The sequence below is a fragment of the Rhopalosiphum maidis genome, chromosome 1 (genome assembly GCF_003676215.2).
Source record: "Rhopalosiphum maidis isolate BTI-1 chromosome 1, ASM367621v3, whole genome shotgun sequence".
NCBI lineage: Eukaryota > Metazoa > Arthropoda > Insecta > Hemiptera > Aphididae > Rhopalosiphum > Rhopalosiphum maidis.
The window spans coordinates 72,634,057-72,652,813 of record NC_040877.1 but is presented as its reverse complement, the minus strand read 5'-3'; positions in this window follow the sequence as shown (position 1 = coordinate 72,652,813).

Sequence of the window (18,757 nt, the reverse complement as noted above, 5' to 3'; positions counted from 1 at the left end):
CAGTATGATCTTGTGAATTATTATTGATATGTTAGTACTTTTTAATTTGATGTACACGTCTGTTTGAATTTTTGTTACTAGAACGGTTAGCCATTTTATAATTGGAGGACTTTTTTTCAAGATCTTTGATTGACTCTCGAATGAAATGACTCGTATGCGTTGGTCGTCCGTTGTAGGCTACTTGACATAGCCGCCCAAAGTGTCGGTGAGTATATAATATTTTCATTAATATAATTTTATAATAAATATTCTGAATATTTTTCAACTCGTTCATCGGTAGGTCAATTTGACATAAAATCTTCAACAAAACATTCAGTGACTTTAGTCGGTTCTAAAAAAAGATCCAAATGCCAATTTCAGATGATTGATTTTGGTATTCGATCGGCAATCTAAGCTTTTGCAATTGACGATACCTAGCCTGCGTCAAATGAAATCGATATCCTATTATTTTTGTCTGTGGCCATATTTCATAAACAGAATTTTAAATTCTTCTTTAATATGAATAAAAGCCTTTTCGAAGTCAGTGGTTACACTTTTTAGTGATAAACATAGATGAATCGACGAACCTTTTTACATATATGTATGGTGTATATGTTTATATATATATATAAGTTTGTGTAATGTTACGCAGGAAAAAAATCATCTATAAACATTTTGAACTCGTGAGGTTAAAAATATTTTTCTACAGCTACATAAAATATAACATATTGGTAATAATTTTGTGCAGTGTACCCGTATATAATAATATACAAACGGGTAGGAAGTATAAAAATGTCGATCGGGTTCGCCGCAGCAGATTATACATAAACATAATATTATATGTATTATATAAATATGTGTGTGTGTGTGTGTCATGTGTAGTGGCCATTGAGCATATTGTGCGAGCGCGCGCAGACGATTGGAAATTGCGATAATACGACGCGACTACTACGTCGTCCGGGGCAGTGGTGATCACCTCGTCGTGGACTACGGCGCGCCGCAGGGTTTCTGCCTCCGTTGATTGGGCACCGTTCATTTTTCATTTATTGGCACGCGGGCTGCCGGTTGTTAAAAACATTAATTTCACACGCGCCATATACCTGCCTATATATAATACATCTTATAACCGTAGCGCGGTCACAAGATTCATGACTGCGAAACTCGACACACACACACACACACACACACACGTATATAATATACATATTATGGTATATTGTATGATATTTTTATTAGTGGCTTTTTATCTCCCTCCCGTAAATATATAATGTGTTATAAAAAATATAATATAATATATATACCTACACATTTCGCATCGAGTGGCACACCCCCGGCCCGACGCAGGCCGCCGTCGTCCCCATACGTACGCACAACGCGAATTATTAACTGCCGGGCTCGGTACTCGGTGGTTTGTTGCTGTTTATATTTATATATTTTTACATTACGCGAAAAAAAAACGGCGTGTATAGTTTGATCGGCGACCGGTTGTGCATATTGTCCGTATTATGCCTATATAGTCTGTAGGCATACACGTTATTAGTGGTTTATTAATGGTTTAGTGGATGATTATTATATAGTTCGCATGACGCACCAGGTTCTCGATTAGGTGGGCTGAAGTGATCTTGTTTTGTGATGTTTCACTACTCATAATTTACCCGAAAAATAGGTGAAGCCGGTTAGTTTTGAAATTTTCCTAACTCAAATTTATTTTTGTATAAATCTCAGCCCCCTAGAAGCTTAAAGTATAAGTTTTAGCCTCCCTGATCCATACAATTATAATGCGCGTAAATATGCAGTAATTAATTGCTATAAATATAATTGGTTGATACTTTTTATAATAAAATTCGATATATTATTTTACTGGAATGTTTAAAATAAATATATTATACTTATTATGTTATATACTAGATCTTTTTTGTTCGAACAGATAATAAATTGGTCATAATTAAATTAATTTAATAATTTCTGTTTAGAATACTTTTAAAAATTTTAAATGTTAAAGATAATGCACCTAATTGTTTTTGTACTTTATTATTATTTAATTGTTTAGTACTTAATTATTTATTACATAAAATTTTGTAAATTTTCGTGTTGAAATTAATAATTACGAGTAGCTTTAATACAGTAATACCTATAGTACATTTAATTCTAGTCTATGAACATATAATTTAGTGAGTATTCTGTTTACGACGAATGTGTGCGAGTAGTTTCATTCGTTCTTCAATGACCATTTTTATTTATTGTGGTTTAAATTTGATTTTTTATAATACGTTTTATACATATTGTGTACTAAATTTGTTAAATGTGGCGATTTTGTGAACTGAAAAAAACTGTTTGGAGAACAATATTTTATTTAAACATTGCCAATTTAATTTTAAATCGATTTATACTAGTCTGGGCGAAACGGTAATCATATAATATTAAAATTTGGGTAAAACGGGGGGGGGGTCCATACTCACGGACATATGTAAAATATACGCCATACTGGTGTCGCTTTATGCAAGACACATTTTTAATTTGGTTTGTGTATTTTTATTTTGTGGAAATTGAAATTAATTTTATGCAATGTTTTTATATTTTAATATGTATTTGTTTTAATACATTTGTGCGACATCATAATATATTTTGTGTATAGAATTAGGCTATATATTTTTAAAAATCTATACAGTATTGATGAGATATGCATTTTATGTGGTAATAAGAAAGCGCCGACGTATAATATGTATCCTAGCACCTAGGATCCAAGCGCTTGTAAACTTTTTCCTAGATAGTATTTGGTCGTGCCAGTACGTTATTGGGAATTGGGATATATAAATAAATTATTTTCACATTTTTATTTTTGTTTCTATTTTTCGTAGACTAGTAAAAACCTTTTTTTGGCGCTATATATATATAATATCATAATATCTGCGTGGTATGTATATTATTACTTGCCACGGTAGTCATGAAACAGCGGGTTACTGTGTCCTTAATAATTTTGGCGTCATAAATTTTACCAGACGAGTAAAAAAAAAAAAAAACATTTTCACAGCAGACGAATTTGCGTATTATTACCTATACCACTCGTCACATTAAAAAAATAAACCTTACAGTCGGTAACCATTAAACAAGCGACGAACGTCTATATTAATTTTAATGATTTATGAACCGTTTGCAGTTGGCGTATTTAAACATTGTGTGTTGTTCAACATATAAAGTGGGGCGATTTATGTTCAGACAATATTAAAGACAATATAGATACTGAATAAAATTATTCTTTATCAAAATCTTCAGTATATTCCATTATGATTTATATGTTTGGCCGCTTAGGTTAGGTTATACCTAGGTATCATCTCGAATCGTCTTGTGGTTATAAATATAAATACATTCCATATGGTATAAAGGTTCATACTTCATTTTAAGGGAAACGATTTTACAACAGTATTAAAGTAGGTACCTATACTCTTGTATTTTTATTGGTATTTCAGTTTGTTCTCAGATTCTTTGTATGACAATTACTGGAACGAGTATTTTATTTTCTTGGCTTGCAACGGATACAATAGCAGTAGAGTAGTAACGAGCAAAAGTTTATTTTTATATTTATATATTTCTCTCTGTTCCCAGACGCGTTTGCGCCGATCCGCGATCAGCAGTAATTATAACCGACATAGGTCCAATCAATAGCGACGACAGCCCATGGTGTCTGACGGAGTAAAATATCATCTCGGGAAAATAAACAATTCTCTTTTGACCTGCCGTACACTTTTATACGTATACCGACCATGTGTATACCGACGTAACGAGCGCGATTAAAGATGAAGATGAAGGAATAATTTTTTTAAGTGGCGAACGCTAATTATTTAAAATTTATTTATAATCTCCAGGTAATGGCGTCGATGACACTTTTGAGTATACCTGCAGCAGGCGAGGATTAATATGCATGCAAACAGGAAGATAGAATAACCAATAAATGAAAATTAAAGAGGAAATGATAGAATAAGGTAAAATGATAAAACATAAATGTTATTATAGTGCACACTTACTGTACAGTGTTATAGACTATAACACTATAACTTATAGTCTTGTTTATCATTGAACTGAGTGGGTATTTGTAGAAGGTGGAGGGACATTGTTTCTTTCAAAAACCTGGTACTCGTGTAGTCTTGTTGATACTTACTACTTGTGTATTAATCCAGTGTCCCAGTCTCCCAGTTAACCGGAGTGTTCTTCACCGTATTTTATATAATATTATATATTTAAGTAACAGCAATGGAAAAATAGTTTTCTAATTTTCAGTTTTTCAAAAACTGTTGTGACAAATGAATAAATGTATATTTATATAGGTAATCTGGTAATAGATACATTAAATTAAACATGAATTTTTGGTAAGTAATATTAATATAATAAAGGAAATCCTATTAAAATTAAGTATGTGTTTATCATGTTAGAATTTTTTTAGTATTATTGTGTTTAAAATACAAAACGATCAGAGATTCCTACAATATTACAACAGCACAAATAGAAAGAATCAAATGCATGAGGATTTAGTAACTTCCTACTATACGCCTATACACAGAATCAGCGGTATACATTTTACAATATAATACCTATATATACCTATACTACTTTATAATATCGTTGGTTTGAACATCATTGAATTAGCATTATTATTATACTTGGTTATTTTATGCAGTTTCTCGTTGTAATAGTTTAACCTTCACACTTATCGTACCATTAATATTATTACTATACATGTGTCTCATAAATGTTAAAATATTTACAGTATAATAGGTGGTACACGAATAATATGTATACATTTATATTATAGTTTTTTTTTATTATTACATTTATAAATGCTTAACTTGTAAATATTATTTTACGAATTATAGCGGTAGCTTAACAATATAACATAATAGTATTGTTGTGTATAATATATTTGATAAATATACTTATTTATAAAGTATTGTTGACTACGATATTATATATTATGTATATTTTATTTTTATATATAGATTGAAAAATATTATAATATAAGTACGTATAATCAGATTACAGATTACATGAAATATTTTCATTTTTCAGCGATGGCGTGTTTTCTAAATAGAAAATAAGAATGTCGGCAAATCATATTTATTATCCCTTCCTGTACCTATTTCATACAAATTATTCAAAATGTTTCTTTATTTTAATTTTTGTTTAAAGTTACGTTGTTTAATCCCAAAAAATAAATTATTTATTAGTTAGACATTTATTTCTAATAAACTACTAAACATTAACAATACATTATTGTTACATAATTAGTTCAGAATAAGATTATTCGAAACAATATTTACCTATAAGTAAATAAGTATTTGGAACTAACGCTGATATTGTATGCTCGACATCTTTGTCTAAATGTTTTTTTTTTAAATAGGTTTGCGGTTAAATGTCCAACTTATAACGCTTTTAGAATGTTTTCTATTATAAAATTTACTTATTTAATATTTTAGTAGTCATTAATCATTATGAATATAACGTTCATTTATTTTATTAATTTTTTTAAACATTTTAATTTTGCAAATTTCCAGTTGGTTATATCTAAATCACCTAATCCACTGATATTAAATTTGTCAACTGAAAACATAATAGTTTAGAATTTAAGCTATTATTTAAGTCCAATATTATTTTTTGTATTATTTTTTAATATAATGACACAAGTCATACAAGTTGTAACGCATATTGTATATATTAATTTGTATAATATGTTTAATGTATATATACTATTATACGACTCTACCAATAGGTACAGACTTCTGCGGCGACCTAAAACCATAACGTTGTTGTGTTGTCCGCCTCCAACAGGACATTTATATCGTGTTTTCTTGTAATAATAATAAAGCGACAACGGTGGCGACATGAATTTTCGATACGGCTGCGGCGATGGTACTTACCTATACGGATATACGTATAATAATATACATGTTATCGCGTAGGACGCATCTGAGTGAATTGTGGACCAATTTGTAGGCAATTATAGAAAAAATGCGTATTATATGTATTATTATATTACCGCCATAGTAGAGGTCAGCAACTAGCTTATGGCGATTGTCATCACTTTGTTAATATTAAATAAGGCGTCTTTAAAAAATGTTATTTTTAATGCAGGACAGAAGCAAACGAGTAGTGATAGATAAAATAGGTACTTACAGTTACACACGATGTGCCAAATATTTAAAAACGTAATTATTGTCAAAAATCCATGGATAAAATTTAAAATTGTTTTATCAATTTATCCACAATATAAATACACAGTTAACATATGATCTTGCAAATATAATAATTGAATCATTAAGTATGGCTGGCTTTTAGTAACAGCAGTTACTGTACGATTACTACAGTCATATTCATTATTTATTTTTCTGTTTATTTCATTCGATTTAAGGAACAATATCATCTACACTAACTAGTACATAAATATTATCTCTTAATAAAGTGGTGGCGTTTTTTTTTTTTTTTAGTGGAATGGTGGGAGAAGGGAGCAATGATGATGCATTTGCCACCTTGCCAATTTTTTGAGAGGGCAAAAGTATTATTCTGCACCTACAGATAACAGTAAATATCATATTATTGTATTATATTTTATAACAATCACAATTGATATAATGCAATTTTAATAAGAATAATAATCATGGATTTTATAACCGATTTAACTTACTCAATTAAATCGTCATTATGTATACTTTAAGATTAAATGGTAGAATCAAACGATTTATCTAGCGAGATCAAAATATTGAATAGATTATATTTTATAAATCATGAATATAATTCAATTATAAAATATGTAAACTATATATTTGATCTGAAGATATAGAAATAAGATTTCTAAGTTATACAAGTATATTAAAAACTAACCTAACCATCATTCCTACAAATAATGCATATAATGAATGTGATTTATCAAATATCAACTCTACAGCGATCAAAAATATTCTGTCACAAAGATTCAAGATCTATTAAGCAGTTTAGCTGTGTTATATATACAAAAAGAAATATTATATCCTATCGATTTTGAAAATATAATTGAAAACATTTGATGCTGACTGGCGAGGCTTCAGTAAGTGGTCGTTGTTCGACTATACAGTAATATCGTAACTATTAATTAAAAGCCTTTGTATTAGGTGTATGGGATGTCTAACAACAGGGCATTTTGCTGTGTGGTAGTAAAATCACTTGGCTATCTCCGAGAAAACAGTTTTCTACAACTCGATAATATAATATATACACGTGGATCATGGGCGATATTCTGCCACTATCCCACGAGTGTTGCATCTATATAGTCTATACTGATCACAATACAGTCGCCCGTAACCGCGCTGATTTACAATATGTATAATATTATAATGTAATATGTATCGCGAGCGTGTATTTTTTCTGTAATTATTTTCACCCGAGTTAACGCTCATCATTCGCTCATTGCACTACTATATACACCGTACGGCGTACACTATATAATATATATACACGCAATAGTATTATGTTTAGAGTTCGTGTCAAAATCCCTATCGCGTATAGTCGTTGGTAGTACGCGTATGTGTACAAATGTACAATACGTAAGTACAACACGGGTAGAATATAATATATATTATATACTGGTATATATATATGTATATATGTATAGCAGCGAGCAGTCTTATAACGAGATCCGGATGAGATCGCGTAACGATCAATTATTATTAGAGAACATAATATATATATATATATATTATGTGTGTGTAATGTATGTGTATACTGTGTATTATATATAGTGACGGCAGTACGTCGTCGATCCGACGAATGGGGCATATAGTGGTCGCGCGTATAAATTACCGCCAAGACAGTCTATGGGAAAGTATACCGGTCGCGACCGATGATACGGCTGCGGTAACCTGCCTACATAACATAATATATTGTAAATATGCACCATTTTCCCGGTGCAGCCGGTGTCTGTCCGCTTTTCGATCTCCGGCCGAAAATCTCACCTCCTGCGCGGCGAGGAGACTTCGATTTATAATATTCAATCACGTCCCGCGTGCTTTCCACAGGCACGCGCTCCTATCGTCAACGCCATACCGTAGTGGTAGAATTTAATATTTTACGATCTGGTATAATCAAAGGCATCCGAGCCTATTTCTTCTTCATATGAAACCTGTGCGGTATTTTGGCTGGTTTACCCCTTTATGCATTGATATAAAGTCTGATTGGAGTACGCGTGTTCTAAACTTTCATAACTCCTAAATTATTTACATGTATATTAATATTATTGTTATTTGTTTTAATTATGTTTATATTTTAAATAAACTTACACGCGTAAGTGATTTTACCATATGTGCTTCAATCAGTTCATTCTCTAGTTTTTTTTATTCAAATATATGATCGTTAATTAGTAAATCATTGACATTTGATGAATTTGATTAGACTACATTGTAATGTAAAACTGATTCGCATTGGTCTTTATTTATTGGATATTATGATAGAAAATTGTCCATGCAAATACAATTAAATTACATTCATATATAAGACTCAATAATATTATTATAATAAAATATAAATTTTACAGTTATCAGTTATATATAAACGTTGCTGGTAGAAAACAAAATGCTAATATATGGTTTATTATTATTGATTTTTTAACCCGTATAAACAGAAACATTTTATAGCATACGGTGTACTGACCAATATAGCTTATATTATTTTAATAAGCAAACAAAATAAATTATCTTGATTACATAGTTATATATGTGTTAAGCCTAATAATATTATAATTTATAATAAATACCTAACTAGCTCTTTCCTAAACTGACCAACAGAATGTATTATATTGTATAGTTAACAGGTAAGTGCTTAAGAATATAAACAAGTTAAAAAATATGACTTACGTACATTTAGTATGTAAAAACGGGCATAGACCAAAAAAATAAATCAAATTTCCATAAAAAATGTACAATGTTTGATAAGAAATATAATTGAAATTTATACCTTGGACACGAAGTAGACTTTTTGCAAGTCCTCGTGAATGCTCATACCTATGTATTAAATACAGAATACTTATCGATTGATTTATATGTATATGAATAATATATTGCCAAATGCCCAGACAAAATTTTCAAATTTAGGGCATCTACTTAATGACTAATACGTACTTTAGTATATTTATTTATATTTCCAATTTTCAAAGATCATGAGTAGTGTTATAGGTTCTATTGATATATTCAATTATTATCTAGGTACCTACTTCGTTTTATTGTGTTTATAAAAAACTATTAAAAATTCGTGATAATATCGCAACAATTATAGTTGCTTTTTATGATCGGATAGCAGGCGGCGAGTTCCCGGGTTGACCGAACGGGGTCGCGCGCGCCCGAGTAATATTTCACCTCACGCCGCCGCCGTTTGACGGATTACGTGTCAGCTCGGGATAAGATCAGAACGGCCAAGTGCCCTGGACGTTTCGCTATTATTGTTGTTGTAGTTGTTATCTCGCGCTCACACTGCAGCTCGTGTACCCATATAGAAACTCGCGCAGTCTAATGAAATATTGTCAGCGGCGGCGCTGGACTACCGGTCGTCGGAATTCGATAATGGTTTTCTCGCGCCGCTGTGTCGAACCCACGCCGGGGGAGTAGGAAATAAAAATTATTTATACATTTTATATACTCATACAATACACATACATGTACGTGTATGTGTGTGTGCGCACGACATACCATGCGGACCGATTTAAATGCGGTTCGCGACGGGTGGCCCTCCCTTCCGCCACCGACACTGCCATACCCATTGTTGCCCCGTACAGATTCCCATTACATTATTTTAATATTTACCGATTGTCGAGTCTGCAGTCAGAAAAAAAGAAGGATCCCCCCCACAGTCCATACACACCCCCACAACACGCCCATCATCAACGATGCGCGTCGAAAATTTGATCAAAATATTTTAGGTACCAATAATACCTATATCATAATATAATATTATATTGTGTATGTCGTTCGAACTGTGTTTAGAAATCAGAACTATTCAACTACAGTAGCTTGTGATTTGTATACGTATCTTTAGATAGTAACTGAAGGTCTTATAATAATTTAAAGATAACCCTTTGGTTTGGTTGTATACATTTATATTTGTATTCATTTACATTTGTATTTTTTGCTCACTTCTATAGGTTTAGAGTAACTATACGCCTATTATAACTATAAAAAAATGTATTTTATATAATTTAAAATTTGTAACATATTTATTATTATTACGTAATTTAAATTTGGTATACTCGTAGGTCTGTATGGTTGTTATTTTTAAATATAGCATTAATTCATAATTGAATATGTATTATAACGTATCGATTTATCAATATATTTAAATAATAAATGTGTTCGAAAAATATGATTGCCAAATGTGAGTAGGTGTTAAATATCCAATCGTTGCTAATCAATGCAACCATTCATTTTATTTAAAAAAAACCTGTTTGTAGTAGGAAGATTTTTTAAATTAATATTAATCATCACAATTATTAAAAGTATACGTTAGAGTATCAACTATCAGCTATAATTTTGTAAATATAAAACAATTGTAATATTTTGTAAACGATCAATTATGATTATGAATAAATTATTCAAGTATTATTAATATTGACTAATCAAATTAATATTGATTTATATTATATTATTTCTTGTATATTTTACAAGTAGATAAGTAGATGATCAGATGATTTATAAGAAACTTATTGTTTTTAGGTAGGGAAATGTATTATTTTACAGAATGTAACCATACTATTATATAAATATATAATATATTATCTAATTAAAAATTGTATTAGGTAATACGCGGTAAATAAGTTACAGATTTTTCTTATAATGCATAATGTTATTTTAGGATAGTTTAATCGATTAATGTATGATTAAAATTATTTATATTCATTATTTTATATATACAAAACGGATAAGATTATTATTAAAAAACCACTTTATGGTGGTAAAAGTGCAACAAAGTTTTATATTGAAAAATAGTAAAATGCGAAAATACTACCTAAAAATTCACGATAATATTATGCAATTTTAATTTTAAAATTTCTTTTGATTGCACCAATACTTGACGTAATAATGGATTATGCTTATTAGCTATTCTGAAATAATTTCATATATCTATCCATCTATACCTATAAATCATCTATTTAAAAAAACTTCGTTTAAAATAGCTCAAAAATCTACAGCCAATGAGTACTTCAAAACTGAAAAAAATTGACTTTTACGCATCTAAGTAAACTGATCTAGTCAGCGGCTTTCACCTAGTTATTTTTCTAATTCAATGATTTATTGACTATCAATCAATAAAATTCAAAACTACGATATGTAAAACACTGACTTACAAGACGATTGTCCAATACGTTTTGTAAATCATATATTTGTGAATAATTCTGTTTTATAAATAAGACATGTACCTAATTATAAGAATAGTTGTAATTAAAAACAGACTTAGGTTTAAGTTTAAATAATTTAAATTAGGGTTTTACCAATAATAAAATAAGAATACAGTAATAAGTTTATTTTTATATGTAGATAATGAAATTCAAAATAGCATAGGAAATAATGAAATAGCAATAATGATTTCATATTGAATTAAAATAGCTTTTTCATGCTAAGTAGGTAAGTGAAATTGTATGGACTGGTTTTGCGTGGGATCTATCCTCACTCTTCGTCGTGGAGAATCTCCATTTAGAATAAATAATACATGTCCATAATTTTTCAACAGACACCATTTTATTTGATGATTGATTCACTTCAATACTATTAAACATGAAATACACATGATGTTTTATGTCTTACATAAATGTACATAAGTAGTTTTTAATGCAAGGATTTATCATAGGCGCGTGCATAGAGTTTATTACCGATGTAAGTGTGCTGTATGCAGTATTATATACGATTTGACTCCTAATCATTATCTAATAATATAATATATAGAATGATTACAGCTTATAGGTCATAACTACTTATCTTATATGTTTTCGATTTGATTCTATTAAGAATTTGTACTATTTATGCTGTACTAAATTTTTTTTATTTATTTGATATTTCCTACTATCTAGTATCTTAAGTTCACTCATAATTTAATAACATTTGATCATCACATGAATAATTTATTTTTGTAGATTATTAACGTTAGAAACTTTAATGTTTTTAATATATATAGTAGAGTTGAAAGTTATTTATTTGAAAAAAAAACTGTTGATATAATGTCATAAACTTAGGTTATGTAAATATATAAGTATTAATGTAGTTCGAATAAGTAATAATATTACCTTTTATATTATGTGAAAATTAAAAAATATTTTAGCTTTTCATTTCTTAGCGAATTCCTATAGACAATTTATGCTTTTGCTAAAACATAAAATTCCAACGTTAATTTCGTTTTTGGTCTGTTATATTCTTACTAAGTACATATTATATTTTGTACAATATATATAAACATACAATGCACATTGTATTAGTCTAAAATTGATGTGTAATGACTAATGAGTAATGATATTACATCAGTCATTACACATCAATACATCATACAGTAATAAATAATAACACAATTTACAATTTAATTATAATAATGTACCTATACACGCCTATAGCCTGTACGTAATACATTAATACACTATAATAGTGGCTACATTACAATACAACGTACAGGACAGTAATAAACGAATAATAGGTACCTGTGTGGAGAACGGTTCGTGCAATACATTGCAATGATGTCTAATGTATACACGTGTAATATTAATATACATTTTGTACATGTATAATTACTATTGAATCTAACACTACGTGTGTATAACGTTTTCATCACGACTGCGGTGTTGGAAAACCGTTTTAGATTTTGAATTTCAAAGATCTCGTTGTACCTGGTCATGAATCATGTACTGCACGAGTTAATTACTATCACTTATCAGCGCTAAACGTTTTGCATTCTGTAGAGACCGTTTGTCGAACCGACACGAAAGAGTTGTCATCGCTGTTTCTCGTGTTCGTATATGGTATATAACATAGTATAATGTACGTAAATGCGTAGTTAGGTCGAGTCGGGGAGTTAGTTTTGATGGCATCTGATTGTATGGGTCTAATTCTTTGGGATTAACAAATGCATTCGTTATATGTAAAAAAATAAAAAGAACAAGAGAATACATTGCGATAGGGAAAAAATATCGTTTTGCAAATACGTTAACCGCATAAACGTGAGCTCCCAACGGTTCTTTTCTGTACACGACGACGAAAATAACTATACAGGTAGTCTATAAACCCGCTACATCCTATAGGTATCGCGTCCTATACTCCTATAAATTGGCATAAAAAAAAAATTATTGAACACAAAAGTTTGTATGTATACATATTACATACTGTATATATCACAAACATTATACATACACTAGATGCTGTTTTAATTTTGTATATTATACTGGAAAATAACTGGAATGCGCGAGTAGTGGTCCCCATAACAAAAAGTCTGGAAAATAAATTATATTATTAAACCAATTTTTTCTTTATCACGATTCTAGAGAACAAAATACGATCAACGACATGATATATTTTTTTTATAACAATAAAAAAATACAAGATTGTTAGTATGTATATTTGTCTAAATGCATCGACGTTTTATTGAACAATTCTTGAAAAAATAATTAGCAAATTTTTACGATTTGTTGGAGTGTTAAAATATTACAGAAAGGAATGAACAACTTGTGAATAATGTATATAATGTGAACGCCTATATGTTTATAGTACGATGTAAATACGTTATATACGTATTAAATGATATTACATTGCATTAGCTAAAAAATCACTAGTATTACATGAATTATTGATGTTTTTATACTCCTTATATATTTAATTTTCAATTGAGCCGGAGAATTTGTAAAAAATACGTGTTAAGTGAATACCGTTTTTATATTATTGACCGTCATAAGAACGATAAACTATAATATACAATTCTAGTCATTCTATATCATAGAATGATGTATTTTAATACACGTCTGAATGTCTGATATGCGTTATAAAGATTTTATTTTTTTATGATTGAACTGTCATAATAATTGGTTGATGTGTAGACATGTTAAAGTTTATTACATTATATAAGTTGAATTTGACAAGACATGACGTTTGATTTCTTAACATGCCTGTACCTACAAACATACATAATTACTTTAATACGTTTTTAAATCAATCAGTTTTTAATACTTATTCGTGTATAATATTATATATTGTGGTTTAAGATTAACAATAAAAAAAAATTGTAGCGAAAACGCCACGACTGTGTTTTAGACAATGGACATTCGAAAATAATCTTAAAAGTCTCATCAATACAGTGATGTAGAATATTCGTAAGAAATAAGTTTATTTCCAGTAGGATGTAGGAGGGAAACGTTTGTATGACCGAATAATATTATAATATGCATAATATATTAATACGAGTTTAATATGCTATAGTATTTGTCATTCGATAATTATGCGGCCCATAGAAAATCGACAAAATATATACTCAACTCCCGAGGCTTTTCTTGAATTTTTATTAAAAATGTGTAGGTACATACCAGTATTTATTTTCATTACTTTATACTTTATAGTAACGAATATATAAATGATAAAACAACGTTACAATTTAATGTGATGACATTTGTGTCTACAGTCTACGTTTATATAGTCATCTCTTGTGTTCGTTAGAGTTATATTTAACGGAACTATTTTTATTGTCTATTTCGAAGTTAGACAAAATTCAGTATTCCCATTCAACTATATAGGGTACCTATCTAAATTAAATAATTTAATAAATTCTCTATATTCATGTTTTTTGATCAGTCCTCAGTCAATAGACATCAATATAATATTTATTTTATGTTTATCTGGATTTTAGAACCAACGTAGAGGTAAGAAATTTGTTTAAATATAATTCCACGGAATCAAGGTGTCACGCTATAAACAAGTTATTGATTGTTAAAGTGTTTGAAAGGTTAAATTACGTCTCGGGTAGGTACGTTAATTTAAATGTCAATATAATAGCTTCCAAATGAAAATCGATATGTGTTTTTGGTAATAGTAACTCCGTGAGATTTCGAATCAAATTAATTTAAAGTAAATATTTAGTAGTAACAAAAAAAAAAAAACTAATTTTAATTGTACATTTTTGTGAAACGTGTAAAATCCACAATACTTTCAACATTATCGTATAGAGGTTTGTATAGGACGTTGTCCTTATACATTACAGTATATACCAAACTATAAATATGTAGATAATAGTATTACAATTTTAAAACGCACGTTTTACAATTCGTACATAATTTGTTATTAATTCAAATAATATAAATTCCGTCATAGATTACTAATTAGTTACATGCCTTATAATTCTATACTAGTGTACACATGTACTCATAATGATTTTTGTATTTTTATTAGTATAATTTAGAGTGCTATACTGTCATGTACATTGTGCAATACACTAAATGACTAATCTATAAAATATAAAAAAAAAAAGTAACTATATTGTTTAATTATGACGATACGAATGTGTAAGATTAGCATGACCATGTACATTCACTAAAATATAGTTTTATCGGCTAATTTGATACATAATTAATTTTAACAATTGTACAGTATTGTATTAATTAGGCTGTATAATTAACCGGCATTACTCTGTGAAAAAATATGTAGGAATTTGAATTCATTATTTTATGCTTATGTGTAATAATATGATTCGATATATAACCTATTATTGGCAGTACTTAATTGTTTAAAGAATACCTAACTACCATTAGTAGGTATACCATTGAATTCAATCCAATTATTCCAATTATAAATTAAACATTTCGAATACCGTCGATTCAAATAAGTATATAATTGAAATTTTACTAATAGAACGTAAATAGTATTAATATTTTAAATTATATTTTCATACAGAAATTGTAAAAATATTTAACCATTTAAGCATTGTTAGTTGATTGTGAAAATATAAATTATACAGAAAATAATGGTATTGCTATTTGCCATATATCTATTCAAGAAAAATATATCGAATAATATTTTGCTCAATGTTCCTTGCGAATGGCACAACGATAAAATAATGATAAAATACTTATAGGTACACGGTGCCCCCTGCCGGCTGCCACGCGTCCTCTCGTCGTTTATTATTTTTTTTTTTAACCATCTCCGCATAGTTAGTTGCCCACCGCAACACGTCGACCAAGTCGATTAAGTAATATTGTATCGGGTTTCGTGACCAAATCGTCGGAGGTCTAGATTAAGTCATCAGGCGGACACGGTCGTGACGTATGCCATCAGAGGTCCGACGGCTCACTGAAATAATGATACGACGATAATAGAATAATAAAAATACAAATCCGTAATCCGTGCAGTGCATCAATATAGAGATTACCGCGGCCCCTACATCGTTTCCCTAGCGGAAATTAAATGGTAGGTTACAGTAAACAATTAGTACGTTGGCGCTCTAGGGCAGGAAGATACGCCCAAGGTTTATATGGGAATTTGTACTTGGGGTCGGCTGGGGTCAGGAATAAAAACGAAAAAAAAAACGACCCAAAAACCGCCTTGGGGACCGGACGTTTTTTTCATCATATTCACGAATTATTATTACATTCCGGTCCGTGTTATATTGTTGGTGGTTTTTTTTTTTTTTTTTTGTTCTCAATGAAACCGAGACCGGACTGACAAAATTCGACGCTGTGGGTATCATCATCTCTTGGGCCTAGATAATATTTTAATGTCCGTGCCCGATAACGATCATCCCATACAAAAATATAAAACCGTTGACCACATATGAAGTCAAAGTCCCACAAGACGAAACGGATCGGTAATAGGTTTTATTTTTCCTTAACAATAGCCCCGCCCTGCCAGCGTTCACAGCGACGCCAGTTTATTAATTTTACTTGGTATTCAGACGTGTCATACCCACGATTATTAAATTTGTTGTTTTGCTTTCTCTCTCTTTGATATATATATATATATATATATATATTTAAAAAAGGGTTCGATTGAATATCAATCGAAAACATTCATACCTACTATCGAATTTCCTATAATAATTATAATAATAATATAGTGTGTATATTGCACATAATATAATATAAGACATAGGTATACCCATAAACGGAAATTTCTTACAAATTCAACTAGAAAAGGAATAACATAATTTGTTTTATTTCAAAAATATTACAAATGTAACGACAGACGTTTCGTATTTATTGATATTTACTTGCGGGAAAAAATGTATCGATGTTTATAATTTATTATTCAATACCTAAGCCTTTAAAAATATGACAGTTAAATTAAATTTAATACTTATAGTAAACTATACTCTATATATAATTGGATTTCTATAAAATATAATCAATCGACTATTTTTGCCAAAAAAACTGAATAATATGATAACAACTTTTAACTCATTCAATTTTAAATATATTACTTTTTTGTCTTTATTACACACACATATATATAATTTATTTGTCAGCTAAGTATGTTTTATACATCCATTCATTTTTTATTCATATTTTATAACCATGAATTACATTACATAGCTGTATAATATGTAATTTCAATTCCGAAATCATTGTAATTTGTGTCTTATTATGCATTTCTTACCTCATTCAAATAATCAAACCACAAACTAAAACTATCCAATAAATAAATAAAATAAAATAATCTTACATTCTTACGTTTTAGTTGCTACCAAAGGTAGTTTTTCCGAAATATTTGTTTGACTTTATAGATATACCAGGGTTATTTAAACGTGTAATAGATATAAACCATTCATAACTAGTACATAATTTATATTACCACGCTGTACTAAATTAGCTCTATATTTCTTATTACGTACGAGGGCTCGGAAGTTATAGGAGCTAAAATATTCAAAGTATGCATAAGAAATGATATATATATGCAAAATAATTTTTCAAAAAACATCTTACTTTGTTAATACACAAAAACAATTGTAAACATATGAAAAATTAAATTTATAGTTAATATTTAATAAATATGACCGAAAACTTGTTGGCATTTTAAATCTTTTTAAATTGAAATTTTTTTTTTTTTAAATACTGTAAAATGGTGTAAAATTAATTTACTTATAAAAATAATAAATAGGTTTACGATAAGTTCAGTCGACAAATTATCGACTTATAATATTTCATCATTTAAGCTCGATATAGATTAATGATAATAAATATTTACATAAAATAATATTGAGTTTTATTTTCGATATTATTTAAAATGCATGGTTAAGGGAAAACAATTTTCTTAGAAAATAATAAATATGTCTATGAAAACCAATAAAATCTGCAAAATAGGCATTTTAAATTTGTTATTGTATAGTTCGGATTTCTAGCTTGGTCTACTATAAATTTACAAGAGCATTTAAAACAATATGTAACTCCTACAACTTCTGAGAACTTCTTATTACTATAAGTATTTAACTTACGATTATTGTGTAGGTATTGTAATTCATATTTAATATTAACATATAGGTATAATCATCATATATACTCTGTCCAAAACAAAATTCTAGAAAACGTGTATACTTAAATATTTATAAAAAAGGATGTTTTGATTAGTATTAGTATATATTTAAAACAAAGTTCTTATTAATAATGTATTACATTCATGTTATTTATACCTGAGAATTCCAATCAAAAGTGTTCACACATTTAAATTTATCGGCATAGGTGTTTTCAATAGAAACACTGTCGTTAATTTTATCGAGTAAATTATTCACACTTAATAATATTGGTTTATTTTTATCCTCG